At 44.5% G+C, this 24,093-nt stretch overlaps 1 protein-coding gene and 1 long non-coding RNA gene across 2 annotated transcripts in view; one reads left to right on the top strand and one right to left on the bottom strand.

Annotated features, from left to right (window-relative positions):
* Positions 1-24,093, top strand: part of LOC108522778 (zinc finger protein 676-like) — a gene marked incomplete at its 3' end in the record, with an annotated part of 86,069 nt that overhangs the window by 42,646 nt on the left and 19,330 nt on the right. The window lies entirely within an intron of this gene.
* LOC108522779 (uncharacterized) lies at positions 12,518-18,137 on the bottom strand. Its single transcript, XR_001883600.1, has 4 exons — positions 17,932-18,137; positions 14,599-14,674; positions 13,447-13,529; positions 12,518-12,590 (listed from the first exon to the last, which is right to left on the bottom strand). It is a non-coding gene; the product is annotated as an uncharacterized LOC108522779 (long non-coding RNA).

Raw genomic sequence — 24,093 nt, 5'->3', positions numbered from 1 at the left:
TTTTTTTGAGACGGAGTCTTGCTCTGTTGCCCAGGCTGGAGTGCAGTGGCCAGATCTCAGCTCACTGCAAGCTCCGCCTCCCAGGTTTACGCCATTCTCCTGCCTCAGCCTCCCGAGTAGCTGGGACTACAAGCGCCCGCCAGCTCACCCGGCTAGTTTTTTGTATTTTTTTAGTAGAGACAGGGTTTCACCGGGTTAGCCAGGATGGTCTCGCTCTCCTGACCTTGTGATCCGCCTGTCTTGGCCTCCCAAAGTGCTGGGATTACAGGCTTGAGCCACCGCGCCCAGCCGATATTTGGCTTTCTTGAGATTTTATTTGTATAAACATGTCATTGATGAGTGTTCCAAAATTATGGAAAACGCCTGTAAGTCTGCTATGACTTAGTGTGTAGCATGTTATTAATAGTTACCATTGTTATGTAAAATTGTTTATTCCACAAGAGTAACCAATATTTCTAGTCAATTGTGTTGTTTGTTTGTTTGTTTGTTTGTTTGTTTGTTTGTTTTGAGATGGAGTTTCACTCTCGTTGCCCAGGCTGGAGTGCAATGGCATGATCTCAGCTCACTACAACCTCCCCCTCCCAGGTTCAAGTAATTCTCCTGCCTCAGCCTCCCGAGTAGCTGGGATTACAGGCATGTGCCACCACAACCGGATAATTTTGTATTTTTAGCAGAGACAGGGTTTCTCCATGTTGGTCAGGCTGGTATCAAACTCCTGACCTCAGGTGATCCACCTGCCTCAGCCTCCCAAATTGTTGGGATTACAGGCATAAGCCACTTTGCCCAGCCGTCAATAGTGATTTTTTTTTTGAGACGGAGTCTCACTCTGTTGCCCAAGGTGGAGTGCAGTGGTGCAATCTCGACTCACTGCAAGCCCCGCCTCCCGGGTTCAGGCCATTCTCCTGCCTCAGTCTCCCAAGTAGCTGGGACCACAGTCGCCCACCACCATGCCTGGCTAATTTTTTCTATTTTTTAGTAGAGACAGGGTTTCACCCTGTTAGCCAAGATGGTCTCGATCTCCTGACCTCATGATCCGCCCACCTCAGCCTCCCAAAGTGCTGGGATTACAGGCGTGAGCCACTGCAATCGTGATTTTAATAATGACTGTTCTAAGACTTTTTTGTCACCCACAGACAATTCTTGTATTGTCTTAATCATTTTCAAAAGGTGATTTATATGTCTGCTGTGGAACATTGATGGGTGCTTTTGAATGCAAATTTCTGATAACTTTGAAGACTGCAAAATTAGAACAGGAGAAAAACTTTCAAGACTCTCATGGAAAGCTGAAATATTAACATATATCACACAGAACAAGAGTTGACTACATGAACTGAATTAATAAAAGATAGAAATAATATTTTTTGACTTTTTACTTAAAATGTTGTGTTTCAGTCAAGAGTACTTTCATTTACAGCTTTTAACAATTGAGTAAAATATACTCCTGTAAACATAATTTGGAGTATATTTGTTTCTCTCTCCCTGATTTCTCCAGAATGTGCAAAGATATTGCTGAGTATTCTTAATTTATGGCAATACAGTTATTTGCATAAGTGCAATAAGCATGTTTTCATTTGCAACAGGACACAGTGAGAGACACAGGTTATTTTACCAAGGCTTTGAGTGGAATCATGGTCTTTTCTTTCAGAAATCATACTTGATTTTTAGAGCCAGTAAAAGCCCTTTGGGAAAATTGGCCTTCTACCTTGTCTACACAGTCTCTGTGCAGGGTTCCTGACCTGTGGTAAGTAAGGAATGTCACTTTCTGACAGGCCCAAGAGTCCCAAGTTATCTTGGGACCTCAAAAAGAAAGGAATTAACCCAATTCCTCCAGTCCCAGATGATTAGGCATTCTATGTCACAGGACCTAAGACAAGAGGTCAGCACAAGGTACCATTCACAAAGATCTTTCTGATGGAAGAGGATGCAGTACAAAAGACAGCAGAAACCCACCAAAAGAAAAATGGCAATGAAAATGATCTCTGGTAGTTCTCACTGCTCATTATATGCTAAGTGTAATGCATCAGTATGCTGAAAGACACTCCCAACGGCACCATGACACTTTACAAACATCATGGCAATGTTAAGAGGGTATTTTACATGGTGTAAAAAGGAGAGGCACCCTGATTTCTGGAAGCTGCCCATCCATTTCCTGGAAAACTCACAAATAGTCCATCCCTTGTTTAGTATGTAATCAAGAAATAACCATAAAAAGAGCCAACGAGCAGCCCTCAGGGCTTATGTATGGAGTAGATATTCTTTTATTTACTTCTCTAATAAACTTGCTTTCACTTTAAAAAAATAAGTCACATCAAATAGTTGATAGGTCTAAAGATATGTTACAATGCCGTTAGTGGGCAAAGTGCAAGCAGGAGACTCACATAACCTTGGTGCTGTACCCAGGAATATGTCATAACTCCTTCTGAATACAGTTCAAAAATGAAAGTGTAACATCAGCTTAGTTTGAGGCCCAGTGTTACGTCACAATCTCCCCTGTGGGCAAAAACTAGAAAGGAGAATCACATCAGTTAGGTGCTGAGCTCAGCAATATGTCATAATGCCTGCTGTGAGCATGGGATAGGCAAAAAAAGAGAGTCACATAACCTGGGTTATTGGCACAGAGATTTGTCACAATGCCCCCTGTTGGCAGGGCCTAGGCATGAGAGTTACATCACCTGGGTGTTGGACCTAGCAATAGTTCATGATCATTTGTGGACAGGACACAGGCAGGAGAGTCATGTAACCTGGGTATATAGCCCAGAGATATGTCAAAATACCTTTTATGGATGGTGCCAAGGCAGAAAAATTGAGTCACATCACCTAGGTACTGGGTACAGCAACACATCACAATTCCATCTGTGGGCTAGGCCATGGCAAGAGTCATATCACTCAGATGCCAAATAGAGGAATATGTAAGAATCAGTCCTGCAGGAAAGTCTGAGGAAAAGATGAACAATCTTTCACATGTATAAGAGTCAACACTTCCTATATGTTTGGTCTAAGTAAATGAGTCACTATCTCAGTAGTGGGCTGAATTTGCACATGAAAGTCTCAATTTGTTCTGTGAATTCTGTTTTCTTACTGGAGTGATGGCCTCATAAGTGTGCTGAATTTTGATCTGAGAGTAACCAACCCACCTGTGGATTGGGTCTACCAACGAGAGACAATGTTTTAATTTTCAACTGCCTTTGATTAAGAGATACAACACCTCAACAGTGGGCTGTATTCATGAGGAAAGATGGCAATTTTTACTGTCAGTTGGGTGTGGCTATCACTGTCACCATCTCACCTGTGTGTGAACTCCATTAGGACGTTCTCTATACTACTCAAGATGATTGTAGCGTAGCAATGAGAGCCACAATTTGCCCGAGACCTTTATGCTGCTCCCTAAGCCCAGGTAGAAAAGTTAATATTTCTCAAATTAACTGGGCCCAGACAGGAGAGTCCTCACTTGTCTATGAGCTGGGTCTAGAAATGAGTCACCATCCCACCTTTGGACAGATGTTTACATATGACATCAGGAATCAAACTGTGGATTGCATCTGCATGTGAGACACAAGACCTCTCCAATGGGCTGTATCCTGGTGTTAGGGTGACAATCCTAACAGCTGGCTGGGTGTGCATACAAGAAACAATATCCCCTTTGGGACATGTGATGACACTCTCTGTACCACTTAATGGCTTTATTCCATATACAAGTGTGTGGTAGTTCTCTGTCACCTTCATACAAAGAGACACAGGTATTTTACCAGTTTTCCTAAGCCTAGCAATGAGAAACAGTATCTCTTCTATTGGCTTGTTTGAGGTGTGAGAATCGTCATCACACCTGTGAGCTGGGCCAGGATATATGTAATAATTTCTCCTCTGAATAGGGAGCAAGCAGGGAAGTCACATTACCTGGGTTTTGGGCTGAAGATATGTCACAATCTTCTCTGAGGGCAGGGACAAGGCAAGAGAGTCAAATCACCTGAGTTCTTGGCCAGGGATATGTTACAGTCCTCTCTTGAATGTTGTTGGAAACAGGCAGCAGAGTCACATCACCTGGGTCCTGGGCCTAGTGATATGTCACAATTGTCTCTGTCAGCAATCCCCAGTCAGAAGAGACACATCACTAGGTTGCTTAGTTCAGTAATATGCCACAATCTTCCCTGAGGGCACGGTATAGGCAGGAAAAGACAGTCACATTTTTAAAGTCACATATCTTTTTAAAAAGTCATGAGGCCCTCTTAGGCTGAGTCCAGGCAGAAGTTTTCCTACCCATAGGTGTTGGTCACAGAGGTATGTCACAATACCAATAATATGTGAAACCCGAGCAAGAGAGGATAGTCACATCATCGAGGTGCTCAGTCTGGTGACATGTCACAATCTCTTCTTTTTGCAGGGCTCAGGAAAAGAGTAGAGTCACATCACCTAGGTGATGAGCAAAATGATATGTCATAATATCCCTATGGACAGAGCTTGTACAGGGAAGTCACATCACTGAGGTGTTTAACCCAGCTGTATATTACAATACACATGTAAGCAGTGCCCAGGCAGAAGAGGAGAGTCATTATCACTAGGTGCTGGGTCTAGCAATATTTCATAATATCCCTTGGTGGATGGGTCCCAGACAGTAGATTCACATCACCAAAGTGAATGGCCCAGAGATATGTCCTAATGCCTCTTGTGGGTAGGGTTCAGGAAAAAGAGGAGAGTCACATAACCTAGTGACTGGGCCCGGCTTTATGTCACAACCAACGCAGTGGATAAGGCCTAGGCATGAGAAGAGAGTCACACCATGTAGGTGCTAAGCCAAGTGATATTTCACAACCCACACTGCACAAGTTGCAGAAAAAAACAGGAGTGTCATATCATCTATATGATGGGCCTAATGATATATCATAGTAACACTTGAGGAAGGAGACTAGGAAGAAGTATTACATCCGCTGTGTTATGGGCATAGCAGTAAGTCACTCTCCCTATCTCCCACTCTCCTGAAGGCATGGCCCAGGCAGGAGAGGAGAGTCACATCAACTGAGTGATGAGCACAGAAATATATAACAATGCCCTCTGTAGATAGAACCCAGTCATAAGAGTTACATCCTTTAGGTGTTGGACCCTGCAATATGTCACAATGGCCAATGCTGTCTGGACACAGGCAAAAGAGTCGCATAATCTGTCTACAGAGCACTTTGATATGTCACAGTGCTCTCTGTGGGTGGTGCGACAGCAAAAGAATAAAGTCACATCACCTAGGTGCTGGGTCCAAGGATGTGTCATATTTTTGTCTGTTGCCTGACCCCAGGAAAGAGAGTCAAATTACTAAGGTCCTGGGCAGAGGCTTATGTCACAGTCACACCTAGGAAGGTCCAGGGATGCGATCGACAATCTTGAACACATCTAGGTTTTATTTATGAGAGAAAACCTCCTGTATGTTGGCTCTAAAAACAGGAGTCACAGTCTCAATGAGAGAGTGGATCCATACATGACAGCCTCAATCACTCCTGCAAACTGTGTCCTCTTTGCAGAGTCACAGCCTCACATGTGTGCTGAATGTTTGAGATTAACCAACTCACCTGTGGATTGGATCCATGGATGATAGTCAATTTTCCAACTTTCCTCTGACACAGGGTGTGAAATTAAGAACCTCAAAAAGGGCTGTGTTCATGTGGAAGGATGACACTTTTTGCTATCAGCTAGGTGTGCACACAGGTGTTACAATCTCATCTGATTCCTGGGCCCTGTTAGGACACTGTCTGTATCGCACGAGGGTTTTATGTTGTATGCATGAGAGTCACAATCTGTTCTGATATCTCTGTTCTGAAATCAATACTAGTATGGATTCATGATTTTACCTGTGGCTTTAAGTCCAGATATGAGGGTCAATATCTCTTCAGTTGGTGGGTTCCAGACAGAAAAGTCTTTACCTACCTATGATTTGGGTTTAGAAATGAATCACTGTCTTAACAGTGGCTGAATGTTCTGCCACAATTGCATCTGTAGATTACGTCTGCATTTGGGATTCAGGACCTCTCCAGTGGGCTCCGTCTATGTGTGAGGGTGATGATCTTCATGAGTGCCACGTGTAAATGTATAAAACACAATCTCAATTGTGTGCTGCGCCCTCTGCTGACACTCAGTACCAGCTGAGTGCTTTATACCACATGCAATAGAGTGATAAATCTCCATGATCTTTGTACAAAGAGGAGACCAAGGACCTTACCCATTTTTCTAAGCCTACCTACAAAAGACAGTATTTCTCCTATTGGCAGGTTTCAGGAATGAGGGTGATCATCACATCTGTTACCTGAGTAAAGATGTATGTCACAATCCCACCTGTGGATAGGGAGTGAGCAGGAGAGCCACATCATCTAGGTTTGGATCTAGAGATATTTCTCAATATTTCCTAAGGACAGAGATCAGGCAGGGGAGTCACATCACCTGCATGTTGCTCCTAGCAATACGTCACAATTTCTCCTATGGGTAGGGTGCAAGCAGAAGAGAGTGACATCTCCTATGTAATGTATGAAGAGATATGTCACAAGGCTTTCTGTGTGTAAGGTTTAGGCAAGAGCCTTCCACACACTAGGTGTTGGGCCTAGCAATATGTCACAATACTCAAAATATGAGAGACCTGCATAAAAGAGAGGACACACATCACCTGTGTGTCCTGAGCCCTGAGCCCAGGTATGAGGTTCAACATCTCTTTAATCAGCTGTGTATAGGTAGAAGTGCCCTCACCTGCCTGCAACCTGGGTTGGGAAATGTATCAGCATCTTGACTCAGTGCGGTGGCTCATGCCTGTAATCCCAGCACTTTGGGAGGCTGAGGCAAGTGGATCACAAGGTCAGGTGTTCAAGGTCAGCCCGACCAACATGGTGAAACCCCGTATCTACTAAAAATACAAAAATTAACTGGGTGTGGTGGTGCATACCTGTAATCCCAGCTACTCAGGAAGCTGAGGCAGGAGAATCGCTTGAAGCTGGGAGTCAGGGGTTACCGTGGACTGAGATTGTGCCACTGCACCCTAGCTTGGGTGACAGAGCGAGGCTCCATTTCAAAAATAAAGAAAAAAAGAAAAAAAAAAGAAAAAGAAATATATCACCATCTTAATTGTGACAAGATGTTCGCATATGACAGTCACAATTACAACTGTGGGCTGTCTGCATGTAAAATTTATGACCTCACCAGTCGCCTCTATTCATGTATAAGGGTAAAAATCCTAATGGTTCACAGGATGTGCATATGAGAAACACCATATTACCTGTGTGCTCGGCCATATGATGACACTTTTTTTTTTTCCTTTTTTTCTTTTTTGAGGCGGAGCTCTTGCTCTGGTCCCAGGCTGGATGCAGTGGCCGGCCTCTCAGCTCACTGCAAGCTCTGCCTCCCAGGCCATGCCATTCTCACCGCCCCCTGCCCTCAGCCTTCCCCGACAGTACCGATGGGACCACAGGCACCTGCCACCCCGCGCCCGCCCAAAAAGCTAATTTTTTTTGTATTTTTTAGTACACGAACACGAGTTTCATCCAATAAAGCAACAAGCGTGGTCTCGATCCTCAAACTATACACACATATAATATACACCTAACCAACACCAAACAAAAAAAAACACAACAAAACCACAAATCCGCCCGCCCCCCTCAGCTCCCAAAGTGCTGGGATTCACCGGCGTGAGCCACCGCCATATGATGACACTCTCTGAACCACCCAACTGATGCAAAAGAGTGCTAATTTTCTTTTTTTTTTTCTTTTCTTTTTTTTTTTTTGAGATGGAGTCTCACTCTTTCACCCAGGCTGGGGTGAAGTGGTGTGATCTCAGTTCACTGCAAACTCCGCCTCCTGGGTTCAAGTGATTCTCGTGCCTCAGCCTCCTGAGTAGCTGGGATTATAGGCATGAGCCACCAGGCCTGGCTAGTTTTTGTATTTTCAGTAGAGACAGGGTTTCACTATGTTGGCTAGGATGGTCTCGAACTCTTGACCTCAAGTGATTCACCCAGTTACATTAAATTGTTGATGGGCCCAGAGGCAAGTCACAGTGCTTCTTGTGGGCAGGATTCAAGCAAGAGATGGACATCACCTTGGTGCTGAGTTCAGAAATATGTCACAACGCCTTTAGAGGGAAAGGCCAAGGCAAAAAAAAAAAAAAAAAAAATCATGTTGGTGTTGAGCCTGGTGATATGTCCCAATGTCCCCTGCAGGCAGAACCTAAAAAGAAGAGGCATATCAGCTAGGTGCTGGACCCATAAATAAGTCAAAATCTTCTTGGTGAGCAGGGACCCTGCAGGAGAAGAGTCCCATCACCTGAGGAGTGGGTGCAGATATATGTCACAATGACCTCTCTAGGCAGAACCCAGGCAGGAGAGTTAAATCACCTTAATTTTGGACCCAGTAATTTAGCACAATGTCGTATCTGGGCAGGGCACAGCAGAAGAGTCTTATAACCTTGGTGCTGGGCTCAGTAATACGTCACAATGTCCCACTGTAGGCAACACCAATGCAAGAGAAGAGACTCACATCATCTAAGTGCAAGGCCCAGCAAAATGTCACAGTGCCCACTGAAGGCAGCACCAAGGCAGGAGAATGTAATTGCATCACCTAGGTCCTGGGTCCAGTGACATGTCACAGTCACATCTCTGAACTTGGCCCATCCTAGAGAGTAAAATTACTCAGGTGTTAGGCAGAACCATATGCCACGGTTACGCCTGCAAGAAAGTCTATAGATATGATTAACAGTCTCCCAAATGTCATGAATCTAGGTACGAGACTCAACACCTCCTGTATGTTGGGTGTAAGTACACGAGGCAAAATCTCAATGGTAGATTGGACTCGTGCACGGGAAACTCAATCTCTCTTTAAGACTGCATCCCTAGGCCAGGCGTGGTGGCTCATGCCTGTGATCCCAGCACTTTGGGAGGATGAGGTGGGTGAATCACAAGGTCAGCAGTTGAAGACCAGCCTGGCCAACATGGTGAAACCCCATCTCTACTAAAAATACAAAAAATTAGCTGGGTGTAGTGGTGGGCGCCTGTAATCCCAGCTACTTGGGAGGCTGAGGCAGGAGGCTTGAACCTGGGAGGCGGAGGTTGCAGTGAGCCGAGATCATGCTACTGCAGTCTAACCCAGGCGACAGAGTGACTCTGTCTCAAAAAATAAAAAAGAAAAAGAAAAAAAAAAGACTGTATCCGTTTGGTGGAGTCCCAGCCTGTCTGGTGTGTTAAATCTTTTTCTTAGTGCCACAAACACAACTGTGGACCGGATACATGTATGAGAGTCAATTTTTCAACTTTTGAATTGCTCTGAATGTGAGGTTTATAACCTCAAATGAGGGCTGCATTGATGTGGAAAAATGACAATCTTTACTGTCATCTGTGTGTGCATATGTGTGTCACAATCTCACCTGTGTGCTGGGTCTTGTTAGGGCAATCTCTGTGCCACCTGATGGATGTATACAATATACGTGTTGGTGACATTTCACTCTGAGACTTTTATGCTGGTGTAGATCAATGATTTTACCTGTGAAATTAAGTCCAGGTATGAGAGTCAGTATCTCTCTGATTGGGTCAATCAGAGAAAACATAGAAAGGAAAGTCCTCTCCTTTCTATGAGCTGGGTTTAGAAATGAGTAACCATCTCAACTGTGGCCAGATGTTCACATATCACCGTTACAATTCCAACTTTACACTGTATCTGTGTGTGAGATTCAGGACCTCAGAAGTGTTCTCTGTCCATGTGCAAGAGTATCAATCTTAATGGTTGGCAGAGTGTGCATATGAAAAACACAATCTCACCTGTGTGCTGGGCCCTGTGATGACACTGTATACCATCCGAAGGCTTTACATGACATGCAAGACAGTGGTCATCATCTATGATCTTTGTACAAAGAAGAGATTAAAAGTTTTACTCATTTCTATTAAGCCTTGCTATGAGAGACAGTATTTCTTCTATTGGCTAATTCAAGATATCAGTCATAGTCATACCTATGAGCTGGGAAAAGATACATGTCACAATTCCACCTGTGGGTAAACAGTAAGCAGGAGAGTTGCCTCACCTTGCTTTTGGGTTAGAGATATGTCACAATTCTCTCTGAAGGCAGGGAACAGAAAGAAGAGGCGCATCAACTGAGCGCTGGACCCAGTGATATGTCACAATGTTGCCAGTGAGCAAGTCCCTGGCAGAAGAGACATATCACCTGGTTGTTGGCCCAGCAGTAAGTCACAATCTTTCCTAAGGGAAGGCTACAGGCAGAAAAGGAGAGCCACATCTCATACATTATGGATTTAGAGATATGTCATAAGGCCTAGCTGTAGGCATGGCCAAGGCAGAAGCTTCTCATTTCTTTGGTGCTTGACCCTATGTCACAATACTCCAAATATGCAGGGCCCAGTCAGTAGAGGAGAATCACATAACCTAGGTGCCAGGTCCTGTTATATGTTACAATTTCTGAATATGGCAGGGGACAGGCAGAGAGGAGAGTCACATCACCTAGGTAATGAATGAAAGAATATGTTATAATGTGCCTGTGGGCAGGGCCTTTGCAGGAGACTCGCAACACCTAGTTGTGGACCCAGCCATATGTTCCAATACATGATGCAGAGCCTGGGAAAAAGAAGAGAGTCAAATCACCTAGGTGCTGGGCCAAGAGATACTTCACAATCTCTTGTTGGGCACAGCCTAAACAGTAGAAAAAAGTCATATAACATAGGAGCTGGGTACAGCAGTATGTCACAATAACCATTGAAAGAAGGGGGAGCCAGGAGAGTCACATCAGCCATGTGAGGAACCCAAAGCATGTCACAATGCCTTCTGAGGGCAGAGGACAGGCTGGAGGATTATATCAGCTGGGTGCTGGACTCAGCAATATGTCACAATAGCCTATGTGGGCAAAACACTAGCAGGAGAGTCACATAACCTGTGTGCAAGGAGCAGTGATATGTCAAAATGCTCTCTCTGGGCAGAACCAAGACAAGAGAATAGATTCACATCGACTAAGTGCCTGGTGCAGCAAGATGTTACACACAACCTGTGGGCTGAGCCCAGGCAGGAGAGTAAAATTGCTCAAGTGCTAGGCTGAGGTATATGTCACAATCACAGCCGCAGGAAGGTCCAGGGATGAGATTAACCATCCTGAACATGCTTTGGTTCTAGGTATGAGAGGCGCCACCTCCTGTATTTTTGGGTCTAAGTGTATGACCTGCAATCTCAACAGTTTACTGAATCTGTCCATAACAGCCTCTATCCTTCCTGCAGACTGTGTCCCTTTAATGGAGTCAAAGCCTCACAGATATGCTGGATCTTGATCTGAGAGTCATCAACCCAACTGTGAACAGAATCCAAGTATGAGTCAATTTTCCAACTTTAACTTTCTTCACACGTGAGATTCAGAACCTCAACAGCGGGTTGTGTTCATATGGAAGAAAGGCAATATTTACTGTTGACTGGGTGTATACATGAGTATCATAATCTCACCTGTGTGCCATGCTCTCTTATGACACCCTCTGTACCACCTCGGGGCTTTCCACAATATACATTAAGTCACAATGTGTCCTAGACTTTTGTGCTCATATGGACCCATGATCCCACCTGTGGCCCCAAGCCCAGGAATGAGAGTTAACATCTCTCCAATTGGATATGTCCAGATAGAAGAGATCTAAACTGCCAGAATTAGAAATGAGTCAGCATTCAAACTACAGTTGAATGCTCACATATGACAGACACAATCCACACTGTGGGCTTCATTGTGAAATTCAGGACCTCTCCAATGGGCTCTGCCCATGTGTGAGGGTGATAATTTCACCTGTTTACTGTGCCCTGTGATGACACTTTCTGTACCACTCAAGGGCTTTGTAAGATATGTAAAAGAAAAGTAATCTGTTATGACCTTCATACAAAGGGAAGGATCCAGGATCCTACTGATTGTTTTCAGTCTAGCTGTGGGAGACAGCATCTTCTCTACTGGCTGATTTGAGGTATGAGAGTAATCAACACATGCTGGGCACGGTGGCTCACACCTGTAATCCCAGCACTTTGGGAGGCTGAAGTGGGTGGATCACTTGAGGCCAGGAGTGTGAGACCAGCCTGGCCAAAAGGGTGAAACCCCATCTCTACTAAAAATACAAAAATTAGCTGGGCAGGGTTGCGGGTGCCAGTAATCCCAGCTTCTTGGGATGCTGAAATGGAAGAATTGCTTGAACCTGGGAGGCAGAGGCTGCAGAGGGTCGGGATCACTGAACTGCACTCCAGCTTGGGCAACAGAGCAAGACTCCATCTCAAAACAAACAACAACAAAAAGAGTAATCAACACACGTGAGCTGGCCAAAATATATGGCATAATTTTACTTGTGGGTAGGAAGTGAGCAGCAGAGTCACATCACATAGTTTTTTGGCAAGGATACATCACAATCTTCCCTGAGGGCAGAAACCAGGCAGGAGTCATATTACCGAGGCACTCAGCCACAGATATATAACAATCCGCTCCTTAAAGTAGAGTACAGGAAGCAGTCATGTTACCTGGGTGCTGAGCCTAGTGATAGGCCACAATGCTCTCTCTGGGCACAGCCTTGGAAGGAGAGACACATTACCTGGTGCCTGGGTCCAGCGATATATCACATTTCCTGTGGGCAAGATGCAGGCAAAAAAGAAGACAAATCCCTTAGGTTATTGATGCAGAGATGTTTTATAAGGTCCCTTGTGGGCAGGGCCCAGTCAGGAGCATTTCATCCCACAGCTATGACGCCCAGCTATATGTAACAATACCCAAAATATGCCAGGCCCAGGAAAAACAGAAAAGTAGCATCACTTAGGTGCTAGGCCCAGTGATGTGTCAAAATCCCGCCTTTTGGCAGGGTCCAGGCAGAAGAGGAGAGTCATATCAGCCAGGTGATGAATAAAGAGATATGTTATAATACCTTTGTAGGTAGGGCCCAAGCAGGAGCTTTGCAGGACAGCACTGGGCCCAGGCAGGAGAGGAAAGTCACATCACCTAGGTGCTGGGCCCAGTGACATATCACAATCTGTTCTTGGGCATATACCAAGCAGTAGAAGAAAGTCAATTCACCTGGGTACTAGAGCCAGTGATATGCCACACTTTGCCACATCCCTTTGTGAAAAGTGCTAAGACAAAAGTATAGGCTCACATCAGCTAGATGCTGAATTCAGTGATATGACAGAATTCCATCCATAAGGCCCAGGCAGAAGGGTTAAGTTACTCTGGGTCTGGGAAGAGGCGTATGTCACAATCACACATGCAAGAAGGTCTAGGGATGAGATTAAGAATCCCACACATGTCCTGGTTCTAGGTAGGAGAGTCAACACCTTCTGTAAGGTTGGGTCTAATTACATGAGTCACCATCTCAAAGGTGGGTTGGATCTGTGTATGGAAACCTCAATCCCTCCTGTGAACTGTGTTCCCTTAATGGAGTCAGAGGCTCACAGGTGTGCTGAATCTTGGTCTGAGGGTCACCAGCTCACCTGTAGACCAGATCCACATATGTGATTCCGTTTTCCAACTCTCAGCTGCGTTTGCGGGTGAGGTTCTGAATCTCCACAGTGGGCTGTGTTCATATGGGAGAATGACAATCTTTACTGTTGGCAGGGTGTGCATAGGAGTGTCATAATCTCACCTGTGTGCTTGGCCCTGTAAGGACACTCTCTATACTATCCGAGGGCTTTATACAGTTTGCATGAGAGTCACCATCCAGTCTGAGACTTTCTTGCAGGTGTGAACCTGTGATTGTATCTGTGTCGCTAAACCCAGGTAGGAGAGTCAACATCTCTCCAATGTTCTGTGTCCAGAGAGGAGAGCCCTCACCTTCTTATGAGCTGCAATTAAAGATGTTTCACTGTCTCAAATCTGACCGGATGCTCAAATATGACAGTCACAAATCCAACTGTGAAGTGCATCCATGTGTAATATACACAAGTAGGGTCTGTCCATCTGTGAGGGTTACAATTTTAACAGTTGATGGGTTGTACACACATGCAAGTCAACCTCACCTGTACGCTGGGCTCTGTGATGACACATTGTGTACAATTCAAAGGCTTTATACCATATGTGAGAGTGTGCTAATCCCCTCTGACCTGCATAAAAATAGGAGACCCAGAATCATACCCATTTTCCTAAGCCTAGCTATGGGAGACAGGATCTCAACTATTGGCTGGTTCAAGACATGAAAGTCATCATATTACTTGTGGGCTGGCACAGTATATATGTACCAAATCCGTGTGTGAGTAGGTAGTGAGCAAGAGAGTCATATCACCTGGGTGCTGGGCCAGAGATTTGTACAATATTCCCTGAGGGAAATGACCAGGCGGAAGAGTAGCATCACCTGGGTGCTGAGCCCAACGATATGTCGTAATTCTCCCTGTGGGCAAGGTTCAGGCAAAAGAGACACATTATCTGGTTTCTAGGCCCAGCACTATGTCACTATATTTCCTGTAAGCAGGGTGAAGGTGGAAGAGGACAGTCACATCTTTTAGTTAATGGATGCCGAGATTTGTCACAAGGCCTTCTGTGAGCAGGGTCTATATGCATGTGCCTCGCATCCCCTATGTGTGGAACCCAGTGATAGTTAAACAATACCCAAATGTGCAGGGCTCAGGCAAAACAAGAGTGTTCCTCACCTGGGTTCTGGGTCCAGTGATTTGTTACAATCCCCTTTTTTGGCAGGGCCCAGGCAGAAGAGAAGAGGTACATCACCTAGGGAATGAATGAAAAAATATGTCATAGTACCCCTGTGGACAAAGCCCATGCAAGAGAGTTGCATCAACTCGGTGATAAACCCAGACATATGTCACAATACACAATGTGGGCAGGGCCAAAGCATAAGAGGAGAGTCACATCATCTAGGTGTTGGGGATAGTGACACATCACAATCCCTCCTTGGGAAGAGTCTAAGCAGTGGAGGAGAGTCACACCACCTATGTGTGGGGTCCAGCAATGTGTCACAATACCCCTGAGGAAAGAGTCCAGGCAGTGTTTTCACATCAGCTGGATGCTGGGCCAGAGAGATGTCACAATCTTTTCTGAAAGCCAGGACCAAGCAGGAGAGTCACATCACCTGCATGCTTGGCCAGTGATATGTTACAATTCCCTTCTAAAAGCGGGGCGTGGTCGGTATAGTCACGTCATCTAGTTACTGGGACCAGCAATATGTCACAATGCTCCCTGGTGGGCTAGGTCCAGGCTGGAGAGACACATCACTTGGTTGCTAAACCCAGTGTTATGTCACGATCTTCCCTGAAGGCGAGGCACAAGCAGGAGAAAGACATCCTCTAAGTGATAGATGCAGAGAAATATCAACCCCCCCCCCTGTAGTCAGGGCTAAGGAAAAAGTCTCTCACCTCCTAGGCGTTGGACTTAGCAATATGTCATAACACTGCAAATATGCAAGGCCCAGGTAAAAGAGGACAGTCACATCACTTAAGTGCTGGATCCAGCAATAAGTCACTATTCTTTTTTGCAGGGCCCGGGAAGAAAAAGTGAATCATGTCACCTAGGTGACTAACAAAGTGATGTGCAATAATCCCCCTGTGGGCAGGGCCCGTATAGGAGAATCACTTTACCTAGACATTGTGCCCAGCCGTATGTCAATATAGCAATGTATGTACAGCCCAGGCAGGAGAGGAGAGTCACAGAACCTAGGTGCTGGGCCCAGTGATACATCACAATTTCTTATTGGGCAGAGCTCGAGCAGTAGAGAAGAGTCATACCATGGTTGCTGGGTCTGACAACATATAAGAAAACCCCATGAAGAGCGGGATCAGGTAGAGTCACATCACCTAGTTGATGGGCTCAGAGACATGTCACAATGCCCCCAGGTGAGTAGGGCTCAGGAAGAAAAGAAAAGTCACATAATCTAGGGCCAGGGCCCAGCCATATTTTACAGTCACCCCAGTGGGGAGCACCAGGCCATGAGAGGACAGTCAAGAGCTGGGTCAAGCAACACATAGCAAACTCCACTATGGACAAGTCAGGAAAAAAAAAAGGAGTCACATCAACTAGGTGATGAACTCAGAAATATGTCAAAATGATTCCTGTCGGCAAAGATCAGTCAGAAGAATTAAATCATGTGTGCCGGGCTTAGTGATAAATCACTCTCCATTCTGTGGGCATGGTCCAGGCAAAAAAAAAAAAAAAAAAAAAAAAGTCACGTTACCTAGGTGCTGGGCCCAGAGTTATGTCATAATCTCCTATATGGAGAAGGCCCAGATAAAAGAGAAGAGTCACATCAAGTAGGTGATAGGTCCAGAGGTATGTCACAATGCCACTTGTTAACAGGGTCCAGGTAGAAGACTCACATCACCTTGGTGCTGTGGTCAGCAATATGTCACAATGCTTTTTGGGAACAGGAACAAGACAAAAGAGTAATATTACCGTGGTGTTAGGCCCAATTATATGTCATAATGTCCCCTGTGGGCAAAACACAGAAAGAATAAGAGTCACGTCAGCTAGCTGCTGGGCCTTGCGATCTGTTTCAGTATCTCTTGTAAGCAGGAACAAGGCAGGAAAAGAGAGTCACATCACCTGTATGATGAGCACAGAGGTATGTCACAATGCACTTTTTAGTCAGGGACTCAGTCATAGAGTTACATCACCTGGGTGTTAGATCCAGCAATATGTCACAATGGCCATGTGGGCAAGGCACAGGCAAAAGAGTCACATAACAGGAGTGTAACATGCAGTCATGTTGTCACAGTGTTCCCTGCGGGCAGTGCCAAGGGAGGAGAATGGAGTCACATCATCTAAATTCTGAGTTAAGCGATGTATCACAATCCAATCTGTGCGCTGAGCCCAGGCGGGAGAGTGGAATCACTCAGGTGCTGGGCAGCGGCGTATGTCACAATCACAGCTGCAGGAAGGTCCATGAATGAGATGAACCGTCCGGCATATGTCCAGGTTCCAGGTATGAGAATCAACATCTCCTTTATTTTGGGTCTATGTTCAGGAGTCACAATTTTAACCATGGACAGTTGCTGAATCTCAGTCTAAGAGTCAGCAACTCATCTGTGAACTGGATTCAAGGATGAGAATCAATTTTCCAACGTTTGAAACTGTTTTTAGTTTGGAAATTTAGAATCTCAACAGTGGGCTGTATTCATGTGAAGGATGATAATCATTACTGTCGGCCGGGCGCGGTGGCTCAAGCCTGTAATCCCAGCACTTTGGGAGGCCGAGACGGGCGGATGGCGAGGTCAGGAGATCGAGACCATCCTGGTTAACACGATGAAACCCTGTATCTACTAAAAAATACAAAAAAAAACTAGCCGGGTGAGGTGGCGGGCGCCTGTGGTCCCAGCTACTCAGGAGGCTGAAGTGGGAGAATGGTGTAAACCCAGGAGGCGGAGCTTGCAGTGAGCTGAGATCTGGCCACTACACTCCAGCCTGGGCTACAGAAAGAGACTCCGTTTAAAAATAAAATAAAATAAAATAAATACTGTCAGCTGGCTGTGCATATGAGTTTTACAACCTCATCTGTGTGCTGAGGTCTGTTAGGACATTCTCTGTACCACTTGAGGGCTTTATACTGGATGCAGGAGCCACAATCTGGCCTGAGACCTTCTTGCTGTTATGAACTCATGATTGCACCTGTGTCCTTAAGCCTAGGTATGAAAGTCAACATGTCTCCAATTGGTTGAGTCCAGATAGAAGATTCCTTACTGTCTATGAGCTTGGCTTAGAAATGTTTCACTATTTCAACTCTAGCTGGATGTTCACATATGACAGTCACAATTTCAACTGTGGATGGTATCCACTTGTGAAATTAAAGACCTTACTAGTGGAACCTTCTCCACGTGGGAGAGTGACAATCCTAAGGGTTGCTGAGAAACACATATGAGAAACACAACCTTACTTGTTTGCTAGGCTCTGTCATGACACTCTGTACCCACCAAAGCCTTTACAAAATATGCAAGAGAGTGCTATGATTTTTATAAAGAGGAGACCCAGGAACTCACCTGTTTGCTTAAGCCTTTCTAAGAGACACGGGATCTCTGCTTTTGGCTGGTTAAATATATGAGAGTCTTTATCACACCTGTGAGCTGGGCCAAGATAAATGTGACAATATCACCGGTGGGCAGAAACTGATTGGTAGAGTCACATCACCTCTTTTTTTCACCAAGAATATCTCACAATGTTTCCTGAGGCCAGACACCAGGCAGGAGAGTCACATCACCTGGGTGCTGAGCCCAGCAATATGTCACAATGCTTTCTTTGGGCCAGGCCCAGGCAGTGGAGACACATGATCTAGTTGCTAGGTTGAGTGATTTGTCACAATCTTCTCTGTGGGCAGGGTGCAGGAAGAAGAGGAGAGTCACATCTCCTAGGTGATGGATAGAGAGATATGTCACAAGGACCCAAGCGAGCAGGGACCAGCAAGTACTCTCCAATTCCCTAGGTACTGGATCCAGCACCATGTCACAATGTCCAAAATACATGAGCTGCAGACAAAAAAATAAAAAGTCACATTACCTCAGTGCTGGCCCAGGAATACACCACAATTCCTTCTTTGGTAGAGGCTAAGCAATAGAGGAGAGTTACATCACCTCGTTTCCAGGTCGAGAAACATGTTGCAGGAATTTCCCAGGAAGAAAAGTGATATTACCTAGGTGAAGAGCCCAGAGATATGTCACAATGTCCTCTGTGGGTAGCACTAAGTGAGGAGAAAAGTATCACATGACTGTTGTCAGCAATATGTCACAATCACTCCAAATAACAGGACCAAGGCATGAGAGGAGATTTCCATCACATAAGTTCTGGGCCAAGCAATATGTCACAATCTTCCGTACAGTTAACAGAAGTAAAAGAGGTCTCATGTAATCTAGGTGATGAGCTTACAGCTATGTCATCATGAACCCTGTGGGCAGGGACCGGACAGAAGAAGCACCTCACCTGTGTGCTGGGTTTAGCAATAAGGCATCTCTCTTCTGTGGGCATGACCCTGTCATAAAAAGACAGTCACATCACCTGGGTGTTGGGCCCAGAGATAGGCCACAACGTTTTCTATGGGAAAGGCCCAGGTTAGAGAGGAGGGTCACATCAAATAGTTGATGAAGTCAGAAATATGTAACAATGTATGGACCCTCTGTGACTAGGATCAGGGCAGGAGACTCACATCACCTTGGTACTAGGCCCAGCAATATGTCACAATGTCTTCTGAAAGTAGGACAAAGGCAACAGACTCATGTCATCTTGGTGTTGGGCAAAGCACAATGTCACCATATCCCCTGCAGGCAGGCCCTAGGAAGATGAGAAGAGTCACATTGACTACCTGCTGGACCCAGCACTAGGTAACATTTACCCACTTTGAGCATAGGTGAGAGGGAAGAGAGTTGAATCATCTGGGTAATGGGTACAGAGATACATCACAATGCTCCATGTGAGCAAAGCTGAGGCTGAAGAAGTACATCACATAGATGTCGAACTCAGCAGTATGTCACAATGGCCCATGTGGGCAGAGAACAAATAGAATTACCTAAGCTGGATTTGAGGTCAAGGGATGTGTCACAGTGTCTCCTGTGGTCAGTGTCAAGAAATTAGAGACTTACATCCCTTGGATGCAAGGCCCAGTGATATGTCACAATGCCCCCTGTGGGCAGCACCAAGGCAGCAGTATGGAGTCACCTCCCCTATGTACTGGGTTCAGTGATATGTCACAATTACGTCTTTGGACTGGGCCCAGGCAGAGGAGTCAAATCACTCAAGTACTGAACAGAGGTATATGTCACAATCACACCTGCAGGATGGTTGAACGATTAGATTAATAATCTCATACATGTCTTGGTTTCAAATTTGAGAGTCAACACATTCTGTATGTTGGGTCTGAGTACAAGAGTCGCAGTCTCACTGGTGCGCTTGATTTGCTTGTGACAGCCTCAGTTTCTCCTGCAGGCTGTGGATGCTTACTGGAGACACAGACTCACAGGTGTGCTGAATATTGGTCTGAGTATCACCAACCCATCTTCGAACTGAATCCACATATAAGAGTCAATTTTTCAACTTTTGACTGTTTTCAAGAGAGGAACTCAGGATGTCAACGTGGGATGTGTTCATGTTGAAAGATGACAAGTTTCACTGTTGGCTGGGTGCGCACATGAGTGTCACAATCTCACCTGTGTGCTGAGTTCTTTTAAGACTCTCTCCGTACCAACCGAGAGCTTTCTGCAGTGTTTATGAGAGTTGCAAACTGCTCTACGACCTCATGATGATATGGACCCATGATTGTACCTGTAGAACTATGCTCAGGTATGAGAGTCAACATCTCTATAATGGGCTGGTTCCAGATGAAAGAGTCCTTACCTATGTGTGATATGGTGTTGTAAATTCCTCTACTTCTGGGTGAATTATGGTAACTGCCTCTCTATCTTTTCAATCTCTTAAGTGGCTTGAATGTGATGCATGTCACATTCTGGTTTAATTGTATAATAAAAAAGGTTGTTTTCTGTTGTATCATTTTGGAGTTTCTCTGGGGCTGGAGAAAATTTTTCTATTAATTATATTTTGCAAACACTGTCCAGAATTACCAGACACAATATAAACATATAAGGTGCCAACCAAGCTTTATTCTAGAGGCTCCTTTTCCTTTAAGGCAACTCCTGATTGTGCAGCAGAGTCATGTTGCCCCCTAACTATGCAGGCAGAATTGTGTCTCAGCCTATTTGGTATCTATAATCCTCTAGAGTAACATCTAGAAAGGCTAGATCAGGTTTCTACAAACTTCATAGAGCAGATATTAACTATTGTGCTTCTTTGAATGACTCTTCTGTCTTCAGAGCTGAAAGTGATTTAGAGACCATGGGGCCCAGAAACCCAATCAGAGTAACATGTGTGCATTGAGTAGATATGTAGACATGAGAATCTCTACTTTCCCTTTCTTCCTCTTGTGAAAAATGCCCACAAATGTGCAGGTAACACTTGTTGCTACTCCACCTATCCAGAACCAAAATCTGCAGCTCAAAATTTCAAATACAGGTCCTGTGATTTGGGAAAGAAAAGGAAAACTTTTATCTGAAAAATGCAAATCCTTTTGGTTATAAGGCTCAAAGAGACATTACAAAGATACCCCAATTATGTCTTTCTTGCTTTTTTGAGCTGTTTATTTATCTCTTGAAACTGCTTCATATTGCCAAGTAGCTATAAATTAAACTTATAAAGCCACACTGGACACTATAACTTAAATCCTATAGCTTAACAATGTATATCAACCAATAATGAATGTTATTATTATTATTTTTTTGAGACGGAGTCTCTCTCTGTCTCCAGGCTGGAGTGCAGTGGTGCAACCTTGGCTCACTGCAATCTCTGTCTCCAGGGTTCAAGTGATTCCCCTGCCTCAGCCTCTTCAGTAGCTGGGACTACAGGTGTGCACCACCACCCCCGGCTAATTTTTTTGTATTTTAGTAGAGACTGGGTTTCACTGTGTTGGCCAGGATGGTCTCTATGTCCTGACCTCGTGATCCACCCACCTTGGCCTACCAAAGTGCTGGGATTACAGGCGTGAGCCACCGTGCCCAGCCAAATGTTTTTTTTTTTTTAGAACAAGTAACAATTCATGACAAATAACTTTGTATCAGCCCACTCTCTGTTTCTCTTTTTGCCTTTACAAATCCACTTGTAACTGCTGCTATATTCCATGCAACCTGAATGTTTGCTCTCATGTTACAGTCATCAAGATTGGCCCAAATAAACTGTCTTCTTATATTCTTGTTGCCTCAGCTTTTTTCTTTTAGGAAGACATATCATTTAGAATGTGCTACAACTGCCTCTATGAGGGAATCTTTTTTTGGATTGTACTCCATTTGCTATAACACTCAAGAATGCGGAGCCAGGTTGACCCCACCTAAAGTCTGCACATAAAGCCTGGCTTCTGCCTGGCAATTATAAGACTGGGCCACACTTTGGATTACAAATGTTCAGAAAACCAATAGGAGACATTTTCTGCATTTTGAGATGTCAGCATAGACATCTTAAAGCCCCATCTCGTCTTTGAGAGTGTGGCTCTTTGAGATTTTCATATCTTGTTTAACGACCTGCTACAGTTATGGGAGAGACTCCAGGTGTAAATAGAATCTAATGGCAGAATCTACAAGTGTACACAAACATTTTTGGCTTAACAAAGTTTCCAGAGCCATGACCACAACCATCCCTACCTGTAAAAAAAAAATGTAGTACTTGAGTAGAGTATTGTTGTCCTTCGTTTTACCCAGAAGCTAGCTAGTCAGGGCAGGTGATGCAGGTTCTGGAGCTTCACCAGGGAAGTTTCGTTTTCAATTTAGAATAAGCCTGAGTCTCTCCTGCTTGGCTTATCATTGGGCCATCAGCTCAAAGTCACTGGGAACCTGCTCAATAGAATCACCTAGGCATTTTTGAGACAATTAAGGATGTCCAGAAGAGAATTGGTTTCAGGCTGACAAGAGTGGTATATTCCCTGCTTCTGTCTCGATTTAAAGAAATGAGTTATCCCTGTGCTTGTTCCCTCCTCTCATTCAAGAGATACTTTGGTTGGTACCCAGATGACAGTTTCTCAGTTTCCTGGTACTGTGCGTGAGAAACGTGGAGAAGGTCTGGAGACTCAAAGAGATAAACTTAATTGCTTTCATTTCATATGCTACTCCAAAGATAGATGAAGCAGTTGTGTCCCAACCATCTAAGGAACTTTTAGTCCATACTAGCAACTACCCAAATGGTTGAATTAGGCATGCATGTGGTTTGTACAATGATGTGTGCAGAAAAACTTGGGCTTTATTTGGTACATCGCTCCTTTATATTGTCGTCACTCAGATGTCATCAACTGAAGCGATGTTATGGACAGAAAAGTTGTTATTATTATTTCTATTTTTTTTACTTGCTAAGTATATATTTAGCTTGTAATAAAATTATCCAGAAAACGCTTAAAAGATCTGTGTAAGCACTTATGAATAAATGTATCAAATTGAAAGACAGTGACTAAAACAAATTAAAATTACGATAAATCTTAAGATATAAGTTTCTCTTAGGTAAACTTAGGAAAACCAAAATGGGAAAATACCCCAGTAGCATAGAGAACAGAATTACTTTTTTTTTTTTTTTTTTTTTTTTTTTTTGAAGACGGAGTCTCGCTCTGTCGCCCAGGCTGGAGTGCAGTGGCCAGATCTTCAGCTCACTGCAAGCTCTGCCTCCCGGGTTCACGCCATTCCCTGCCTCAGCCTCCCCGAGTAGCTGGACTACAGGCGCTCCCGCCACCTCGCCCAGCTAGTTTTTTTGTATCTTTTTAGTAGAGTACGGGGTTTTCACCGTGTTAGCCAGGAATGGTCGTCGATCTCCGACCTCGTGAATCCGCCCGTCTCGGCTCCCAAAGTGCTGGGATTACAGGCTTGAGCCACCAGCGCCCAGGCCTGAGAACAGAATTCTACATAGGGTCCACTTCCTGCCCCAGTTCTCTTCAGATTCACCCTTTATGGGGGCCTTATTTAGGTCTGGCCCAACCCTGGAGTCTTGCCTCACAGAACTGATTAGAAGAGATTAGAGTTTTGGGTGATGAATTCTACTGCCTTTCTAGAGCTAGTGCTCACAATTTTCTGAAATCTAAAAGCAGCTAAATGAAAAAGATGTATATATTTTAGGGTCTAATCTTTTAACTGTTTATTAAAACCAGTGTCTGCAGAGATATTCCATTTAGCAACTTGTTTAATATTCCTGCAAACCCAGTAGTTGCCCCACGAGTCACCAAACAAGTAAATACAAACACAATACAAATGTATTGCTTAATAAACATAGAATTAGTACACGTGTAAATGTTGTTTTCCAAATACAGACTTATTCAGACATCGCTGCCTTCCATTTTCTCTGTAAACTTTAATGAACCAGCAAAAAATGTGATACTTTTGGATAGATATTGGTTGTCTTTATTTGTGCCAAAAATATTTGTGTTGTGCCAAGAGTGCCGAGTATAAGGGACTCTGTGCTGTGCCTGCTTTCTCTAAGTAATGCTGATAATAAGCCCAGGAGAACAACATCAGCATTGGCAAGAAACTTGTTTAAAACACACATTCGGCCGGGCGCGGTGGCTCAAGCCTGTAATCCCAGCACTTTGGGAGGCCGAGACGGGCGGATCACGAGGTCAGGAGATCGAGACCATCCTG

The sequence above is a fragment of the Rhinopithecus bieti genome, unplaced genomic scaffold (genome assembly GCF_001698545.2).
Source record: "Rhinopithecus bieti isolate Rb0 unplaced genomic scaffold, ASM169854v2 scaffold_69134, whole genome shotgun sequence".
In the NCBI taxonomy this organism is placed as follows: Eukaryota; Metazoa; Chordata; class Mammalia; order Primates; family Cercopithecidae; genus Rhinopithecus; species Rhinopithecus bieti.
The sequence above is the reverse complement of the archived record's forward strand: the minus strand, read 5'-3'. Positions and strand labels throughout refer to the sequence as shown.